Genomic DNA, 20,949 nt, shown 5'->3' on the forward strand with positions numbered 1-20,949 from the left:
AGAAACAAGAAGAGAGCTCGTGGATCAAAGACCGTAAATTCTCTACAAAGCTACAAATTTCAAGTAATCAAATTCAAGTTCAAATTCAAGATCAAGAACGAAGACAAATATCAAAAAGCTTGAGATCAAGTTATTTGTTTATATTTATTACTCGTCATAACCGTATAAGTGTTCGTGATGAATAATTCAAATCCAAATTTGAAGACGAAGATTCAAGATCAAGATGTTCAAGCCCTTGACTCTAAATCAAATTCAAGTTCAATATATTCCATATTATTTGAAGAATCAGAGGATTATCATAAAGATTGTAACACGCACTATATTTCGAAATCAAATATTACACTTTATTACTTCAATTTTTTGGTCTTGATTATTTATTTTTTTCGGCTCAAAAATTTATTGTTTATAAATTTTGGTACGCCAAGTGGGACAATCTCTACCTCTCATCTCTTTACATCGATCATTAAACTTCAAGAATACTTAAATGACATCCAAGAAGTTTGACTCCAGGACTACTGTTGCTAAGACTACTGATTCCAAGTTTTCCTCTAAGGTGGTGAACATAGTGGATGCGACTATGGAAAGTTTGGGACTCATCACTAGGAACAAATCAAACTTGCTAGGACAACAAGCACTTCAAGTGTCATTCGCATCAGTTCTTATTTTTTATCTTCCATTTTAAAGGGGCAAGATTCTTTCCGAATGAATTGGAAGAAGGTGAGAATATAACTGATATTTTTGAAAAGACGTTGGCTCGACTTAGTCATTTTAACACAAGAAATCGCACTATTCAAGATGAAAATGATACCTTGATCACTAAATTTGCCCCAGTCACTCCACGTAACTTATTTCAGATAAATTTCAATTTGAGGGAAAATTCATGCTTTACTCCATCATCCATAATGGCTATCCAAGTAATGATGACTAACACCTCAACTGTTGAAGAATAACTGTCGAGTTTAACAAAGGAAATTGAAGGTCTAATAAAATATGTGCAAGATCAGGATAATCGAATTGTCAAATTGATGAACAGAGTTGAAAATGTTATGGAGGGGGACTTAAGTCATGCACCTAGAAAACGTCCGATGATACAAGAAAAGGGAGATTCAATTACAAAGCAAATAAATGTAGGTGATGAGCTGCAAGTATCTACTGAAGGAGGAATTCCTATTCATCAACTAAATGACTTAATTATGGGAACTATCAAAGATAAGTATGACGTGTCTTCAAAGTCATCATTTACGTATGCAAAGACATACACTTCAAGAATCGATGTTTTGAAAATGCCTGCAGGTTATCGACCTCCAAAACTTCAACAATTTGAAAGAAAAGAAAATCCAAAGCAACACATTGCCCATTTTGTTGAAACATGCAATAATGCTGGAACATATAGAGATTATCTGGTCAAACAATTTGTGTGTTCCTTACAAGGAAATGCCTTTGACTAGTATACGGATCTCGAGGCTGGCTCTATTGATAGTTAGGAACAACTTAAGCATGAATTTTTCAATCGTTTTTATAGAACAAGGCGTACTGTGAGCATGGTTGAACTCAAAAATACACGTCAATGGGAAGATGAACATGTCATTGAGTTCATCAACCTATGGAGAAATGCAAGACTCAATTATAAGGATAGGCTTAGTGAAACTTTCAGAATAGAAATATATATTCAAAGAATGCGTTGGGGACTTCGTTATATCCTATAGGGTATAAAACCCAAATCATTTGAAAAACTAGCCACACATCTCATGATATAGAGTTGATAATGTATTCAAGCAGAATTGAAGGACCACTTATTTATGAGCCTCGCAAGGGAAAAGATATAATGGACGTAAAGAAAGGAGGAAAATCAACACCTAAGTTTGGAAATAAGGAGTCTATGAATGTTAATATCATACCTTTGAAAGTGTATACAAACCTAAGCAAGAATTAAAGGGTGAAGACCATGACTTTTCAGAATAATGCTGGTAGAAAGCTGACTTTGAAGGAAATGCAGGAAAAAGAGTATCCAATCTTGGACTCAGATGTTCCAACAATTTTTGAAGAGCTTCTGGCATTAAAGCTCTTTGAGCTACCTGAAATGAAGCGTCTAGATGAAGCTGGGAGGACTAATGATCTAAATTACTGTAAATATCATCATTTGATGGGACATCTTATTGAAAAGTATTTTATCTTTAAGAAAAAGATCATGGACTTGGCCCGTGAAGGAAGGATACTACTTGAAGATGAGAAAGAGAGTTCAAATCAAGTCTCTGTCACTTTTGGTTCACTTAATCCCATAGTTCTTTACAACTTTGTCAAAATACATGATAGTGGTGATGTCCTAGCCACATCACCACCAAAAATGATTAAATTTGGTGACTTCGAGCCAATAGATGTTACATCGCTCGTTCCCTTGATAAATGAAGTAATAGGGAAAGATAAACCTCTGGAGGAAAATCAATCTTTCGATGCTTATATTGATGATGAGTGATGGATTTTAGTAACACGATGAAGATGTTGTAAAACGAGGTCGCAAAAAGAGTCAAGTAAGCAAGTGACAAGAGCAAAAATGAAGAAACTACCTAAAACTCAAAGGGTAAAGAAGAATATGAATAAGTTAAGAGTTGGGGGGAATTACTATCAAAAGCAACGTTCTCCGATGACATTAGAGGAATTCTTGCCAAGTTGGTTTCGTGAAACGATTTTTCATTGTGACACCAAGGCCTCATGTTGTAACATTGATAGAGAAGAGACACTGAGAGAATCTCATCTCCATCATTACTTCAGTCACATAAAGGCCCTATCGAGTCTCATTATGAAGAAGTGGACACTTGTGATGCGAAGTTTACATTCACTAATGATGATCATTTATTGGGTGAAGTGTTGGATAATCATCTTTTATATATGGTAGGTTTTGTGCGTGGACATAAAGTAAATAGGATCATGGTGGATGACAGATCTGAGGTCAATATTCTCCCTATTCGTATTATGAAGGAACTTGGAATCTCGATAAATGAACTGTCTGAAAGTCGTCTGGTGATTCAGAGATTTAACCAAGGAGGGCAGAGAGCTATTGGCGCTATCAAATTAGATATAACAATGGAAGATATGCATTCAAGTGCATGGATGCATGTTATTGGCTCAAAGACCTCTTATAATATCTTGTTAGGATGGCCATGGATACATGAGAACAAAGTGGTACCATCCACCTACCATCAATGTTTCAAATACTTTGAAGATGGGGTTCAAAAAAAGGTATTTGCTGATGATGAACCTTTCACCAAGACAGAAGTGCACTTTGCTGATGCAAAATTCTACTTAAAAAATCATGTCTCAAAAAAAGTCAAAGTTGATAATGCGACACCAATCAGAAAGGCTGATATCATAAAAAAGGTTAATGTAGCACTTAATAATGCGAGGGTAATGATTGAAAAGAATAAAACGCCTTCATATATGAATAAAATACCTAAGACAAGTGAGGCATCTTCAAGTAAGAGAGCGATTCCTATTTCTCACTATGTCCCAAAGACAAACAAGGTCAAGATCCCACCCTTTGAGTTGCAAAGTAGCAAGTTGACATTTCCTATCAAGTAAATTGATACAATCAAATCACCTTAAAAAATGATAGAAAGATTTGTCAGACCATCAAATCATGATTCATATGAATCACTTCCTAAAAAGCGTACAATGAGGGTTTTGACTCAAATGCATATAAGTTGTTGGTGAAAGCAGGGTACAATCCCAATGAAGCTTTTAAAGTAGGGAGACTTCCAAATGAAGTTATTGAAAAGGCAAATCATAGCCTAAATCCAGCTCAAAGGATGATGATAGAGAGAGGGTATGTTGTCAAGCAATCGCGTGAAGGCTTGGGTTACAAACAACCATCCCTAGTTCGAATCTCTATAAAAAGGATGAGCATCAACTATATTACCCTCGTGGAAGAACCTATGATGTTCAACAAGAAGCCTTCTGTGTTTGATCGACTTAATAACATGATGCCTAATATTTTTTCATTTGATTGGCTTATCGAATAAACTCAAAAAACTTCAGTATTTGATCGGTTGGGACCAATGAAGAAGAAATACAAGCGCCAAGGAAATTATAGAATGATGAAAGAATGGATACATGATCAAGAGCATAATTCACCCAAGAATTGCCCCAATTTGATTCCTTCTAGAATAAGGCGAGAAACAAAACTTGTAGTTTCATATGGAAATGTCTTGAGAGTAAGAACTCATACCATAGTTCAAACTAGGGAGCGAGATGAAGACGAAGAAAGTGTGGGATCATCAAATCACATCACAATTTGTGACGAGGAAAGTACTTCACTATATGCAAAAATTGAGGATTGGTTTGTTGATATTCATGCATGCCATCACGTATCTTTTAATAATGGTGATCCTCAAGAAGATGAGGATGCTGAAGATGTGCCACCTAAACTCAAGGAAGGGGTAAAAAATATTGTTGATGCATTGATGGAGTAAATCTTGGGGTTGATGATAATATAAGGCCTACATATGTAAGTGCTTCACTAGATGACGATGAAGAGAAGAAATATATTGAGCTGCTTATGGAATTTAGGAATGTATTTGATTAGAGTTACAAAGAGATGCCAGGATTAGACCCTAAAGTTGCAGTTCATCATCTTGCTGTGAAACGAGGGACTCATCATGTTAAATAAGCTCAATGTCGCTTTAGACCTAAACTGGTTCCTTTGATCGAAATTGAAGTTAACAAGCTTATTGAAGCAGGTTTCATTCGTGAAGTCAAATATCCTACATGGATTTCGAGCATTGTACCTATAAGAAAGAAGAATGGCCAAATCCGAGTTTGTGTTGACTTTAGAAATCTTAATAATGCATGCCCTAAGAATGAATTTCCTCTTCCAATCCCTGAGCTTATGATTGATGCCATGACTAGATACGATACAATGTCTTTCATGGATGGTTCATCTGGATATAGTCAAATTTGCATGAAACCAAGGGATAAAGAACTTACTGCATTTCGCACTCCTAAAGATATATATTGCTACAAAGTAATGCCTTTTGGTTTAAAAAATGTTGGGGCCACTTATCAATGATCCATGCAGAATATTTTTGATGACAAGCTTCATAAAAATGTTGAGTGATGACCACTTGCAAGATTTGAGAATGGTGTTCGAACGACTTCGAAGATACCAACTCAAAATGAACCCTTTAAAATGTGCCTTAGGAGTTACTTCGGGAAAGTTTCTCAGTTTTATTATTCGACATCAACAAATCGAGATTTATCAAGATAAGATAGATTCTATTTTGAAGATGTCTGAGCCAAAAAAAAATCATGAGTTAAAAAGCTTACATGGAAAATTAGCATACCTTAGGAGGTTTATCTCAAATCTGGCTGGGAGATGTCAACCATTCAGTCGCCTATGAAGAAAGATGTTCCTTTTGAATGGGACCAAGCTTGTACTAATTCTTTTGAGAACATACAGTCTTATCTGATGAAGCCTCCAGTACTTGTAGCTCCTATACTTGGAAAACCATTGATTTTATACATTGCAACACAAGAAAGGTCAGTAGGAGCACTTCTCGCACAAGAAAATAATGAAGGAAAGGAAAATGCCCTATATTACTTGAGTAGGATGATGACAGAAAATGAGATCAAGTATTCACCTATTGAGAAGTTATGTCTGGCACTCGTATTCTCGATTCAGAAGATGAAGCATTCCTTCCAAGCTCATATTGTGCAACTTGTCTCTAAAGCGAATCCTATCAAGTTTGTCATGTCCAAGCCCGTCTTAAGTGATTGACTAGCAAGGTAGTACCTCCAATTTCAATAATTTGAAATTGTGTATATATCTCAAAAGGTAGTAAAAGGACAAGTGCTAGCAGTTTTTTTGGCCAATTATCCAATTTTGAATGATTGAGAGTTGTCTGATGAATTACCTGATAAAGACGCAATGCTAGTGGAAATTCAGCCACCTTGGAAGATGTATTTTGATGGTGCTGCACATCGTGAATGAGCTGGTGCTGGAGTGGTATTTGTTACTTCCCATGAAAAAGTTTTGTTTTACTCCTTCACTCTAACACAACACTACTCCAATAATGTTACTGAATATAAAACACTCTTACTTGGGCTTGAAATGACCATTGATTGAAACAATTGCAACTACAAGTTTTTGGGGATTCCAAGTTTGTGATCAATCAAGTCTTGGATAATTATGAAGTAAAGAAGCCTGAGTTAATACCATACTGCAATTATGCTAAAAAGATGATAGGATGGCTTGGAGAGGTGACTATTCAACATGTCCTAAGAAAGGAGAATAAAGAGGCTGATACGTTGACAGCTTTAGCTTTTACATTAGTATCGCCTGATGCAATTCAAGTTTTGGTTTGCCAAAGATGGATAACTCCGCCTCCAGATGAGCATAAAAAAGAATTTCGACAAGTTATCACCACTTTAGAGGCTGAAATTAACGATTGGCGACAACCAATAATAGATTATTTGTGTTAGAGAATATTTCTAGAAAACCTTCGAAGAAGGATAGAAATCCGATGATGAGCCCCTCATTTTCTTTATTATAAAAATACACTTTACAAGCAGTCGTTCGATGGAGTTCTCTTATGATATTTGGGGACAGATGAATCTACTCAAGCTATGCAAGAAGCACATTCTAGAGTATGTGGAGCGCATCAATCTGGGCCAAAACTTTATTTTCACATAAAAAAGATGGGATATTACTAGCAAACCATGGTGAAAGATTGTCTGAATTACGTTCGAAGATGTAAAGTTTGTCAATTCCATGCAAATTTTGTACATCAACCCCAGAAGTATTGCACTCAATAATTGCCTCATGGCCATTTGAAGCTTGGGGTTTGGATGTTGTTGGACAGTTGCCTAAGTCTTCGAGTGGACATTTGTACATCCTGGCTACATCTGACTACTTCTCAAAATGGGCAGAAGTTGTTTCTCTTAGTGAAGTGAAGAAAGAGAATGTCGCTAACTTTATTTGAGTCAATATTATCTACCGTTTTGATATTCCTCGATACATATTGACAGATAATGGCAAGCCATTTGATAACAAGTTAATGACAAAGATATGTGATCTTTTTGGCTTCAAGAAACGCAATTCCTCTATGTATTATGCGGCTGTTAATGGTCTCGCTGAAGCATTTGACAAGACACTCTACAACTTGTTGAAGAAAGTTGTTTCCAAGTCTAAGAGAGATTGTCATGAAAGAATGGAAGAGGCTCTTTAGTCATATAGGATTACGTATCGCACGCCAACACAAGCGACTCCCTATTCTCTTGTTTATGGAATTGAAGCAGTTCTTCCACTTGAGCGTCAAATCCCATCATTGTGCCTTGCCATTCAAGAAGAACTCACTGATGAAGAAAATGCTCGGTTACGCCTTGAAGAATTGGAGTCTCTTGATGAAAAAAGAGTAGAGGCCCAACAAAGTCTGGAATATTATCAAGTTCGTCTAGATCGATCTTTTAATAAGAAGGTTCGTCTTAGATGCTTCCAAGTGGGTGATTAAATTCTTGTTGTAAGAAGGCCCATTATTACTTCTCGTCAGTCTGGAAGCAAGTTCTCCACTAAATGGGATAGACCATATGTGGTACAAGAAGTATACTCAAGTGGCGTTTATAAACTGGTTGACTCAGAAGGATTGCGCATTGGCCCCATTAACGAAAAGTCCACGCTTAATGCGATTACATCAATATATCAATACACGTATATAACTCTTGAGGATGAAACGTAAAAGAAATACTTAAAGAAATGCGCAATATAATGCAATGAAAAGGATTTATAAAAGAGTAACAACTAATCAATCAGAATGCTAAAAAAAGGAGCAAATAAATAAATAAATATAGTTCATAATAAGCTAGTCTAAACGTAGTTTATAATTAGTTAAGTCTTGAAGAGAAATCTCTAAAACTCTCTTCTTCTCTTCCACATCATTTGAGGCATTCACAGTAGCTAGAGAAACATCAACACATTTTTTGTACTCTTGTTTAGCTACTAAGACTTTAGATTCGACATCTTCGACTTCTTTCTTGGCAGCATCTCGGAGAGCTTTTAACTCCTTCACCTTTTTCCTTGCCTCCTTAAGAGATTGATAGATATCACACAATTCTTCAAATTTCTCATTCTTTTCATTCAAGACAAGATCAAGGTGTTTCTTGGCATTTAGATATGGCTTGGATTCTTTAATTTTCAGGGCTTTATCAGCAAGGGATGATCTTACTTGGTCATATGAGGAGGAAAATTCAAACAGAGACTCCAATAAGTTCTTCAAAGGAGAAATATCCACCCCCATTTCATCTACATCCTTAAGAATTACTTGGACCTCATCCTCAAGAGAAGAAACATGTTCTGTATTGAGATCAGCGAGCTTAGAAGGAATCTTATTCCAAGCTCCTTCGACAAAATTCATTCAAAGTTTTGAGATGTACCTCGTATCTTGATGAACTCAAGAGTGTATGCATAAAGGAGCATTAAAATTGCCAATGCCAATGATAAAAAATAAATAAAAGGAGAGAATCTATTTATAGACAAATAGTGATGGTGAGGAAGTCCTTCTCCCAAAGTAACTATAATTCTCTTTTGGGTTAGGACTTTAGTGGAATGGTACAAATTGATTTTATCCAAAAAAAAGACCTACGGCCCAAAAAAACACAAAAAAAAACTTCGGCCCAGACCAAAAAAAGGGAGGAGAAGAAATTACCTTTTATTATGCTCTCTCATTGTAGTTTGCAACACTGTAATTGATGCAAAATATGAAGAACATATCTGTATTTATAGAGATCCCTAAGATTGTTGTGGAAGTATTTATTTCCACGTAAAACACTTAAAATAATTATACACCTAAAAGGACTTGAATTATTGGACTACTAATTATAATTATTAACCGACATTAACTATCCCTCTAAGTGGATTATGGTTTCAAGCTTAAAGAATATAATGATAATTATTATTATAACTCCGATCATCATGCTTATATGAGGTCCTTCGATTTTTGATCTTTATCTGATTATGGCGTGCAAGATTTACATGTTTAATTTAATATTGATCTCAATTAAAATAATACTTCAAGCCGAGTCTTCCAAAAAAGAAAATATTTTGACAAGACTTGAAGTAGGGGGTATTTATAAACATTAAAATTATATTGGATTTAAATCCGTAAATTAATTTGGACTATATTAAATTCAAGAAAATAGTCCAAATGAGGTGGCAATCCAAGTCAAATAAATGATCCACAAAAAGCACAACATGTGTCAAAGTTATGTGGCAATCCAAGTCAAATTAAATGAGCCACTAAAATCACACCACATGTCAAAGTTATATGACAATCCAAGTCAAATTAAATGAGCCATTAGAATCATGTCATGTGTCAAAATTATGTGGCAATTCAAGTCAAATTAAATAAGCCACAAAAAATTATGCCACGTGTCGAAGTTATGTGGCAATCTAAATTAAATTAAATGAGCCACTAGAATAATGCTACATGTATATGTGACATGTTCTGACCAATAAAATTAAAGCTCTTCACCAAAGAAATCTGATTGGTCAGTGCAAACCAACCAATCAAATCACACCTCATACCACTCCCTACAACTATAAATAGGGTCCTCATTATTCTCAGAGGAGTTTGTTTCAAGAACAAGAAGCAAGAAGAGAGCTCGTGGATCAAAGACCGCAAATTCTCTACAAAGCTACAAATTTCAAGTAATTAAATTCAAATTCAAGTTCAAGTTCAAGATCAAGAACGAAGGCAAATATCAAAATGTTCGAGATCAAGTTACTTGTTCATATTTATTACTCGTCATAACTGTACAAGTGTTCGTGATGAATGATTCAATTCCAAATTTGATGACGAAGATTCAAGATCAATTTGTTCAAGCCTTTGAGTCTAAATCAAATTCAAGTTCAATATATTCCATATTATTTGAAGAATCAGAGAATTATCATAGAGATTGTAACACGAACTACATTTCGAAATCAAATACTACACTTTGTTACTCCACTTTTTCGGTCTTGATTATTTATTTTTTTCGGCTTAAAAATTTACTGTTTACACTGACGTATTTGTTCTTTATAATGTTTTATTTATTTAAATTAATAGCTTCTCCGCCATATCCACACATACACAAAAAGTAGTTGCACCGTTGTTTGTTGTAAATTTTCTATTCATGATAATTTATTATTCAATGTTCAATAACAACTTTTATTTATTTCTAAAAAAAAATAATGCAACACCACCTATGTTATGAAATTGTAAAATAAAAAGAAGAATAAAGTAAGGATAAGAGAGAAAACTTCTTATTTTTCTTGAAGAATTAGAGATTTAGGGATTCTTTACAATGAGGAAAATCTCTTTATTTATGGTGGAAAATTAACTTGGTCTCTAACTAGGATTCCTAATTTTTGTCCCCAGAAATCTACATAATAGACATTCACTATAATATAAATTATTTGTAACACTTCCTTTTGAATTTATTTTGATAGATTATGTGCCTCACTAAAATCTTACTAGATAAAATTCAGTGAGAAAAATTTTAGTGAAGAAAATGAGTGCAGAAAACGAGTGCACATATATAATAATATGTATTTTGGATGTCTCGTTAAAAATTATATGAGTAACATCCATTGGTATAAAATCGTGCGAGGATATCGCTTATTAATCCCCCCTAATGAGAATGTCAATCCAAAAATTTAAACAAACGTATTTTAATCTTGTACACCATTTTCTCAAAAATTATAGTTGGTAGAGGCTTGGTGAATAAATCAGTTACGTTGTCACTCGACTGAATCTGTTGCACGTTAATATCACCATTCTTTTGGAGCTCATGTATATAGAAAAACTTTGACGAAATGTACTTCATTCTATCTCCTTTTATGAATTTTTTCATTTTTTGTGCTACACATGTTGCATTATCTTAACATAAAATTATGGATTTTTTTCATATTTCATATCACATTTTTCTCGAAAGAGCGGTAGACCTTAGCCACCCGTATTCTCAATTTGCTTCATATATATAGAAAAACTTTGACGAAATGTACTTCATTCTATCTACTTTTATGAATTTTTCCTTTATTTGTGCTACGCATGTTGCATTATCTTAACATAAAATTATGGATTTTTGTCATATTTCATACCACATTTTTCTCGAAAGAGGTGTAGACCTTAGCCATCCGCATTCTCAATTTGCTTCATGATTGGACTATCATGCCAAGCGACATGGTAGGACAGTAACCCTTATGTCGATCAAATTAATGTCCAAGATGCAATATTACACTTGATAATTATTTTACAATATTGCACTATATTGTATCAAAGATATTGTCCATAATATATCATTTATATCGATTCACAATGTGACATAACTTATTGAGATCTCATTACTTCATTATTTTCAGGTACCTAAACCTTTCATGAGGTTTCATGAAGTGTTATGTCTTAGGCTCTTTAACAACATATTGCTTCCTTCTTATGATTATTTTGATAGTTTTCTCTTTCCCACTTTTCAAAAAATATTTTATTTAGAACCAATTAGTCTATAATATTTCATGCATATCATAAACTCTATGTTACGACCCAAGACTACTCTCTAGACGCGACATGGTGAATAGAATTTTGAGGGAACCTAAATGAACCACTTGACATAACATGACACTAAGATAATCAACATAACTAATAAACAAGAGATAAGTAGAACATAAGTCTCAAATGTTTTGATATAGCATAACAGGAAAAGACAGATACAACTTAACAAATGCGGAATCGGCTAATATCTAAAAGCCTCTATCATAGGTGAGATGCTAGGATATATCTCTAGCTATCTTTAATATGTAAAAGTAATGTAAACACTGAAGGAAATAATCATAAGGGCATGTCCTTCAAAACACGAGGACTCACCAATTATGAGCAAAGCTGATCAGATCTAATATTAACCGCAACTTGAAGAATGTGCGTCAAAACCTATATTATCAGACAATATTGGTAAAAATATATGGTCGATACTATGCAATGCACTGAGTATGGAGAACATGCATGAATGTAACATAATAACTTGATGAGTCTCACATGCTAATGCAATGACCAACTAAAATATGACATAATCTGATAAAATGTCATAAAACATATAAGAGATCAATGCAATGTTGTGAAAAGAATCATAATCATATCATATGTTTTTTTTGTGGGAGATATCGTTAACTAACATTAACCATGTGAGTTGTAACTTGGAGTCTAGTGTACTGCTCCCATATCGAAAAGAGAGTGTCTTACATGTCAAGGTAAGTACCATGTTCTTAAGCTTAGGTCGATTCACTAGCTAGAGTCAAGCCTCAACTAATAGGTGATATACTAAAAAATCAAGCCTCAACTAACGGGTGACCCTTCTTACTCCTAGGATGACACGTTGTTTTGGGACTAGGAAATTTCTTCTAAAAAACTTTATCTCTACTAAAGAGTGAGACTTCATCCTGAAGTCCACTCGGTGTTAAGTAAACTCCCAATAGAAAACATGCATAATCATATCTTATTCATAATTTTTGAAGTGGTAAGAATCTAGTAATATCAAATTAATCATCACTTCCAATTATATGAATAACTCCTTCAAATCATGATATTATAATCATAAGAGAAACTTAATCGAAAGCATCTAAATAATGATAGTATTTTCATAGTAAAACCACACTTCCATCGGAAGTGGCTAAATCATAAATACCTTTCATAATGAGATTTCTTCAATCGGAAGCAACCTAGTTTGATAAAATTATGTTGACCCTTCATTCCAAAGCTTCCTTAAATCATAATCTCTACAATTCTAATGCATGCGTAATCTCAAAGCTTACTTTCATAATCAAAATACTCATAGGACATGGATTCATGTAAGAATCTTTGAAAATATTAAATTATGATCTAATCATAATAAGATCCATAATGACATGTAAATTTGAAATCAATTGAACTCATGAAATTATTATAATAACCCTAGAACTGGGTAGAGAATTTGAGGTTTTCTTAGGACTCAATGGGTTAAGAGGAAATCATAGATGAATTTCCCATATATCTTGATCATCCCTAGCCTTGAATTTGGAAGAGGAGACTTAAAATATGAAGAACCCTTGAATCACATTGGAGGGAACCTTGGAGAATAAGACTTAAGATCCTTTGGAGTTTTGAGATAATGAGAGTGAATATGGATAAACTTGAAGGGTAAAAATAGTTATAGGGCTTAGGAGTAGTCTAAAAATGTCGTAGTTTAAATATGAAATGAGTGGACAAAGACCCAATTAACTCTGAAAAAATAACTGTTGGGCAGGCTTTACGGGCCTATTAACATACCGTACTTCCTTATACGAATCGTAGATCCTATTCGTAAAAATCTATAGAAGATTCCTAAGTTTCAGAACATGAGCCACAATAATATGATACGGCGAATGAGGAATCCGAAGGTACCTAACCCAAGCCTCTTAGCATTCATTTAGAATTTCATGAGTAATGACAATAAATATCCAGTGAAAGAAAAATGGAAAGCGGGAGTAAGGGACAACATCATAAAATAAGAGTCGTTATCAACCTTAGATCATCGTACATTTATATCCAAACATACCTCTACTAATAGACTTGGCGGGGGCTAAGACATGTTTCTAGCTCACTCTCAAATAAACTAACAATGAAGTACCAAAGTAGGTGTCTTAATTCCTCAACATAACATATGCTAGGAAGGAGAGGAGTATTATCCTCGAAACAATGGGAACTCACCAAAAGTGGCCGTCCAACCATCCAAACTAATCATGTGGAGGAGGAGGAACACCGGTCCCTATATGATGATATCATGTAGGCAAAAGAGTATGCATTAGTACTTTGAATGTACTAAGTATATAGGCATGCAACATGATAAAAACATTAAGACTTTCATATGGTAAAATACACGAGTGAATGCATGCATGAGTAATCAAGTGGATAGCATTTAAATTATACATATGTGGAAATATGACTATAACTGACATTTAAGAACATGCCAGCTATTACATGAAATCCAACATAACCCCCTACGTTGGTATGGGGAGACTACTTGCCGGTTCGAACTCCATTCAGTTTACATTCATTTATTTAACATTTGGTGGCTACAAAGGCCTAGCCTACAAGAGCTCCTATGGTGGAACATACTTAATGCAACATGAGACTTTACTTAAAGACCTCTTCGGTCGAGTCCCATCTACATGCTACATTCGTGCTAAGTTAAATCCCAAGGAATAGTATAATAATTCAAAATAGTCATATCATATAGCTTGAGAATCCAAACATCACATTCGGTAAAATATCTCATTAAAACCTTTGGTTCATAATATCATCATGGCTGCCATGCCCTATTTACCATCCTACTAATAAACCTTGATTTATAAGAAAATTAGGTCTACAATCATTGATGGTATTTCGGGTACCATTCTAATTGAACCTACCTTTTGGAAAAATATTCAAAAATATTGATGACATATAGAGATATCATACATGTCATATCATAAACTTAAACATTACATTTGATTAAGTGTGAGGATTGTCATTTCACATTGAAACCTTACTTTGGCTAAGAATCTCTTTCATCAATCAATCATTTCATAGACTTCCCGTCATAGGCATTTATTTCATAATATTCATGAGAGGCAAACTTCATTTCAACTTTACTTTATCATAGAAAACTAGGTAGGTTCAAATCAATCAACTTTCAAGTCATTTAAATTAATGCTAGCATGCATGAGAGTGAAGGAATTCATCATTTAAACATCTTAAAATGGCCCACTAATATAATTTAAAACTACTTTCACGCCTTCATATAAGGACCTTGATAAATCATCCATTTCATGTAAATAAGAATCAATATAAGTCAATATAGACAAATAAACTTCAAATATTCAAGAATCTATACATTTGAAATCGTAGTATGAAAATCCATAAAATTCATCACTTGAAATTGAGAGTCAATATATATATATATATATATATATATATATATATATATATATATATACATATATATATATGAGTACATAAACTTCAAATATACCATAATCTATACATTTGGAACCATCATGTAAAAGCCCATAGGATTTCATCATTTAAAATTGAAATACTAAGTTGAAAAAAAAATTGGGCTCCATGGGTGGAAGAAACATTGATGAAAACCCACATACCTTAGAGAGGAACTTGAAGAAGAATTGGAGGTCTTCAATGGGGAGCTTGAATCCTTTGAGTATGAGAGGATTTTTGTTGGAGATGATTTAGAGAGAAGAGGATGAAGTTTAAGGTTTTGAGGAGGCAAATGACTACAAAAATGACCCCTAAACGCGTCCTAGTTCATCTATATATGTTCAAGGAATTGTCTAGGTTGCCCTTACTTGAAACTAGAAATTTTGCTAAATTTTGAACTAACTGGAGTAGGTCTATGATGCGGAGGTGTCCCCCTTCAGTTTGTTTTTTTCTCAAAATTAAAATTTGAGCCAATTTTGACCAAGTCCACGATACGGACTTGGCGCACACCCTTCTGGTTAAGAGGATGTAACTTCTTACTCCAAAATTCAAATAATACAATCTTGGTGGCATTGAAAATAAGTCTCAAAGACCATTAATTTGATAGGTAATAAGCCACATAATTCATTATATGCTAACAGATATGGTCATTTGAAGTTGACCCTTACACGGACTCATACTAAAACTTAGCCGATGGAAATATTTTGGACTTGGCTTGGTGTTAGATATACTTTATTATCACGATCCAACCCCGTGGCCGTGACTGGGTGTCCGAGATGGACATCTGCATATACCCATGGTAACCGTAAGTAAACCTGTTGCCAGTTTGGGTCACAACACCTCAATAGGCAACACAACTTATAAGACGGTGAGGCTATCGTAGCTTGTGGGGTTGTCCCATTATAAACACATACGTAAGCCGTCAAGGCTGCCTCGACAAAGGGAATGTACCAAAATGTAATTCATACAGGCACAATTGAACACGCACATATACATAACCCACACACGTATCTATAGACCTCTAAGAGTATTAGTGATAACACAAGGCGGGACAGGGCCCCCGTCGTACCCCTGAATAAACAAATATATACATCAGAGGTTTAGTACCAAAAGCTAAGCTTTGATATAGTGGAGCTTTTCCCAAACTAGCTGACTGGAATCCTAGACTGGCGGATCCCTAAAGCGCATATCTGTACCTGCAGGCATGAAATGCAGCCCCCCTAAGAAGAGGGGGTCAGTACGACATACGTACTGAGTATATAAGCCTGTAATAGTATATGAAGAATTAAAGTTAATACAGGGATGCAGGGGTAATTATAATGTTTACCCATTCACCGTACCTACATTTTATGAAACAAAGTCATACATACTATTATCACGTACCGTACTCGTCCATTCAGGGACTTGATGTAACAATTATATCATTCTGCTATCATGAGCACATGTGTATTATTAGTGCTGTGGAACGTACAACCCGATCCATATATATAGCAAGTACCTGTTGTGGAACGATGGCCCAATCCACATATCGTATAATACTGTCGAGGAATGACGGCCCAATCCATCTCTCATATAACAATGCCGAGGTACGATGTATATTGTATAATAGTGATGCCGAGGTACGACAACCCGATCCGTATATTGTATATTAGTGCCGAGGAACGACGACCTGATCCACATATCACATAAAAATGCATATACATGCATGTAAGACTTGGTAACATATCAGACATCCCCCAACCATTATCATAAATATGCCTAAGAGACCCCAGATTTAGGAACTTACACACCCACTCACTATTCAACCTATATAAGGCTTGAGGGTCATAGTTTAACTACTTCAAGACCTTTAGAATTTAGGAGTGAACTTGAGTCACAAGTTATACTCGGGACTTATAACTGGAACTGCCTTTAAACTCATATCATACTTCAATTCACTTACATTTAAGATATTCCAAAGGGAAGAAGAGACAGGCTTTACACATACTACCTTTTGTCATATAGAAGCCCTAAAAGGCAACAACTAAACTATTGAAGGACTTTTCATATTAAGTAGTGGATAAGAATTATGAATCATACTCGGGGTTATATGAATGGAATAACTCCAAATTTCACATACATAATACTTACCTCTAAGACATGCCAAAAGAGAAGAAAGGGTAGCTTCACATACCTCCTATCGATTATTTTTAACTCGGCTTGTCTCGTCATCCTCTGAACCTATTTAACACGAAGGTAATACTAATGTTAGTAACCTTTAACTTTTTAGCTTCTAAATCCACACACAAGCAGTCATAGGAAGCAACTCCTTATTCGCCTTTCTCGACTAGTCTCGACTACTCTATTAACTAGTTAAGAAGTTAATGGAATTCGGGCAGCATCTCCTCTATAACTCGCCCTATCTGAACTTCTAATCACATATTCAATTAGTACATCCAAACAAAAATAACTATCATCATCCAACACACAATTACACCACTTCAATATTACACAAAACAAACTCCAAACAATCCGCTTAAAACTATGATACCACAATAGGGTTTTCAATCATTATTTCATAAAATCTTTAATTATACGAAGCGGGGGTTTGTGTGGATGAAACCAGAAGCACCCATGCACCATTTAAACCATGCTCCATCCCTTCAACACTCCACCACACACCTGCAGCAGCACCCCACACGCATAATACCTCCTTTCGACGATAATTTAACTATAGCGACTCCAATTTAGTTTGTTTCTAATGTCAAGCATTTATACAAAGTTATTACACTTACAGCAGCGTAACATATGTATAAAACATCCTATGAAAACACCATAACCTTCAAATTGAAAGAGAAGACCTTACCTTACCCGAAATTGGCCAAAACTAGCCAAAACCTAGCCTCGAAAGTTCCTTAGCGTGCTGAAAAGTAGTGGACTGTTTGTGTCACATTTTTACAGCTCCAAATAGAAATTTTCTTTATTATAAACTATTATATCACCATAGGATACCTTAAATAATTAATTCACGAAACAAAATTGGGCCTTACCTCTTCCTTGGCTCAAACCCGTAGCTAGTCTCTCTTTTTCTCTAGCTTTTTCTAGTTTTTTTTGCTAAGTATAGATGCTGAAAATGAGCAATTGGTCATCAATACATACTTATATACACCTCCTTAGAAGGTTCCACATGGCATCCCCTAAGGGTGACACATGGCATCCCCCTAGGGCGCCACCTCAATCATGCACCCAATCCTAAACTGCGACGTGTCAGCATGGGATCCACCTCAAGTAGGTGCATCACCTCCTTGCTTTCAAGTAGGTGCTATGACTCCTTGCGCCTCTTCCGTGGGTTCGTAATCTCGTCTCATTTTAAGAACCTATGTAATCTTTGCTACGTAATCTCAACACGCACTCAAGTAGATTAAGTACGTAAGACATCTAAGTTGGTAGCTTACGCAAGTAAGTTGGGTACCACGACTCATTATTCGGCCTGCAACTCCTTCTAAATCCTTATAACCCTATTTCCAACCATTACTACCTGGGTAGAACTTCATAAACAACATGGATCCCATGGAAATCTTTTAGAAAAAAAAACATGCTCCAATGTACAAAACTACGGGGTAAAACATCCTTCCCCCTTTAGAACATTCGTCCTCGAATGTTAACCCTTATAAGGTCTAAAAAGTATTTCAAGAGATTTCTATTCCAAGTGCATCGAATTCTATTCACAATCTTTCCTTTTCTTGACTTATTCTGTTCTACGTATTTCATTGTACTGACATGCACTCATAGTCTATGTTGTCACACTTGCTTCGTTTTCTTTACTTACTCTTAAGTTCTCTTATATTCTACCATAGGAAGGATCTCTTATCTTTTCTCTTATGTTACTTGTAAGTTACAATATCAGTAGCCAATAACCCCATTGTCAACGCTTTAACCTTTAGTCAAGTATAGCCTTGCTATCCTTCACACTATGCTTAATATCTCACAAGTTGTTTTATTCATACTTCCTATCCATCACAAAAACCTACACGTAGAAAATACCAATAGTGCTTCATAGGGCAAACATATATATATATATATATATATATATATATATATATATATATATACCATATCATATTACAACTACATAAGGCCCTAATATCAATGCATAAATATTCTGGAAGGAAATTGATAACATACCTGTAACCACATCTGGTGACGCTTCCTAATTCTGTCTGCTAGCTAAGGCGTAGTTGCGATTTGAAGGACCACTAGAACTAGAGGTTCCACTACTGCCTCTACCATGGCCTGCTGGTGTCTGAATACCCTTCCCCATAGGGCGCATAACCACCGAAAACGAAGAACCAATAACTGACCTAGTAGGCTGGGCTGCACTACCTCGGTTACCCTTAAGTGGGCAATCTCTCATGAAATGGCCTTGACAGCCGCAAGTGAAACAAGCACCCAAATTAGAACAACATTCCCCAAAGTGATACCTACTACAACGAGAGCACTGAGGAAAAGGTGGCCTCGACTAATGCAAATCCCTATTCATCTACGAGCTCTGATCGGCCTCTGAATACCCTGTGCTATTAAACCCCCTACCCATAAATTGTGGGGGTGTACTCTGAGCTGGCTGGGAAGGATACCTACTATACTACTGAGGCTGTTCGCCTCGAAACTCCCCTAAATAATGACCCAACCTAGCTTTTTTTTGCTGGCCACCATCATAATCTCTATCGGGCTGTCGCCCTCTGTGTTGATCCTTCACCCCCTGTGTATATGCTTATACTCGAGAAATATCTATGTCTGGCTGAGAATCCAAGGCCATAAAGCTATTAATCAAGTAAAGATCTATCCCCATCACATAGCGATGCACCCTATCAGCCATATTAGCCACAATAGTGGGTGCATGCCTCGCCAATGAGTCAAACTCAAGGCTATAATCTCTAATGCTCCTGCCATTCTGCCTCAACTGTAAAACACTATCAACTCTGGCTCGCTTCATTTTCGAAGGTAGAAAGTGGTTAAGGAAGGCTTCCACAAACTCATCCCAGACTGCTAAAGGAGCACCCTCGCCCCTTGATAATTTCCAGGACTCATACCAATTAACGGCTATGTCACGTAGTCGATATGAAGCCAATTCAACAGACTCAGTCTTAGAAGCCCTAATTACTATTAACGTACGCTGTATCTATTGAATGAACTCCCATAGGTCATCCGCAGGTCTCGACCCATAAAACTCTAAAGGGTTACAAGTCAGGAAGTCACGAACCCTCAAGCTGTCATGTCTATCCACATCATCGGCTCCTAGCCCATGCCTTCGAGCCTGCCCTGCCACTATCCTAGTTGTCAACTGTACCGCATCTCTCATTGGCCTATCTTCCGGCCCTAGTTGTGGGGTTGGAGGTTCAGGCAATAGAGTCTCGGGTTCTGCAGCTGCTTCTTCCCTATGTTCCTCTGGAAGTGATGGTGTAGTAGAGCTTGCCGCTGCTTTATGTTCCTCTGAAAGTAGCGGTGAAGTATAACTTGCCGACTAGAGCACAACCTCAGTCTATGAAGACTGGGTACACACCCTTGTAACTCTTGGGGTCTGACTAGTTTCCCCCGCTACTAATTGGACCTTCTGGGCAGTTGTAGCTTTCCTTGGAGGCATGACTGTAAACAGAATAAATCGTTAGGGAGGAATCATCTTAATATTACAGCTCTATCGCATGATGTAAGATAAGAAAAAAATATCATCCTAAATGTCCCGTAACCTCTTATTTATAGATGTGGTGCACAACACACCGATAAACAAGACTCTACTAGACATGGTCTGTAGACACTTCGAGGGCTAACTGCTCTGATACCACTTCTGTTATAACCCAACCTCATGGGCCGCAACTGGGTGTCCGAGCTGGACACTCGCATATACCCCCAGTAACCATAAGTAAACCTATCGCCTGTTTGGGTCACAATACCTCAATAGGCAACACAA

The sequence above is a fragment of the Solanum dulcamara genome, chromosome 6, assembly GCF_947179165.1.
Source record: "Solanum dulcamara chromosome 6, daSolDulc1.2, whole genome shotgun sequence".
In the NCBI taxonomy this organism is placed as follows: domain Eukaryota; kingdom Viridiplantae; phylum Streptophyta; class Magnoliopsida; order Solanales; family Solanaceae; genus Solanum; species Solanum dulcamara.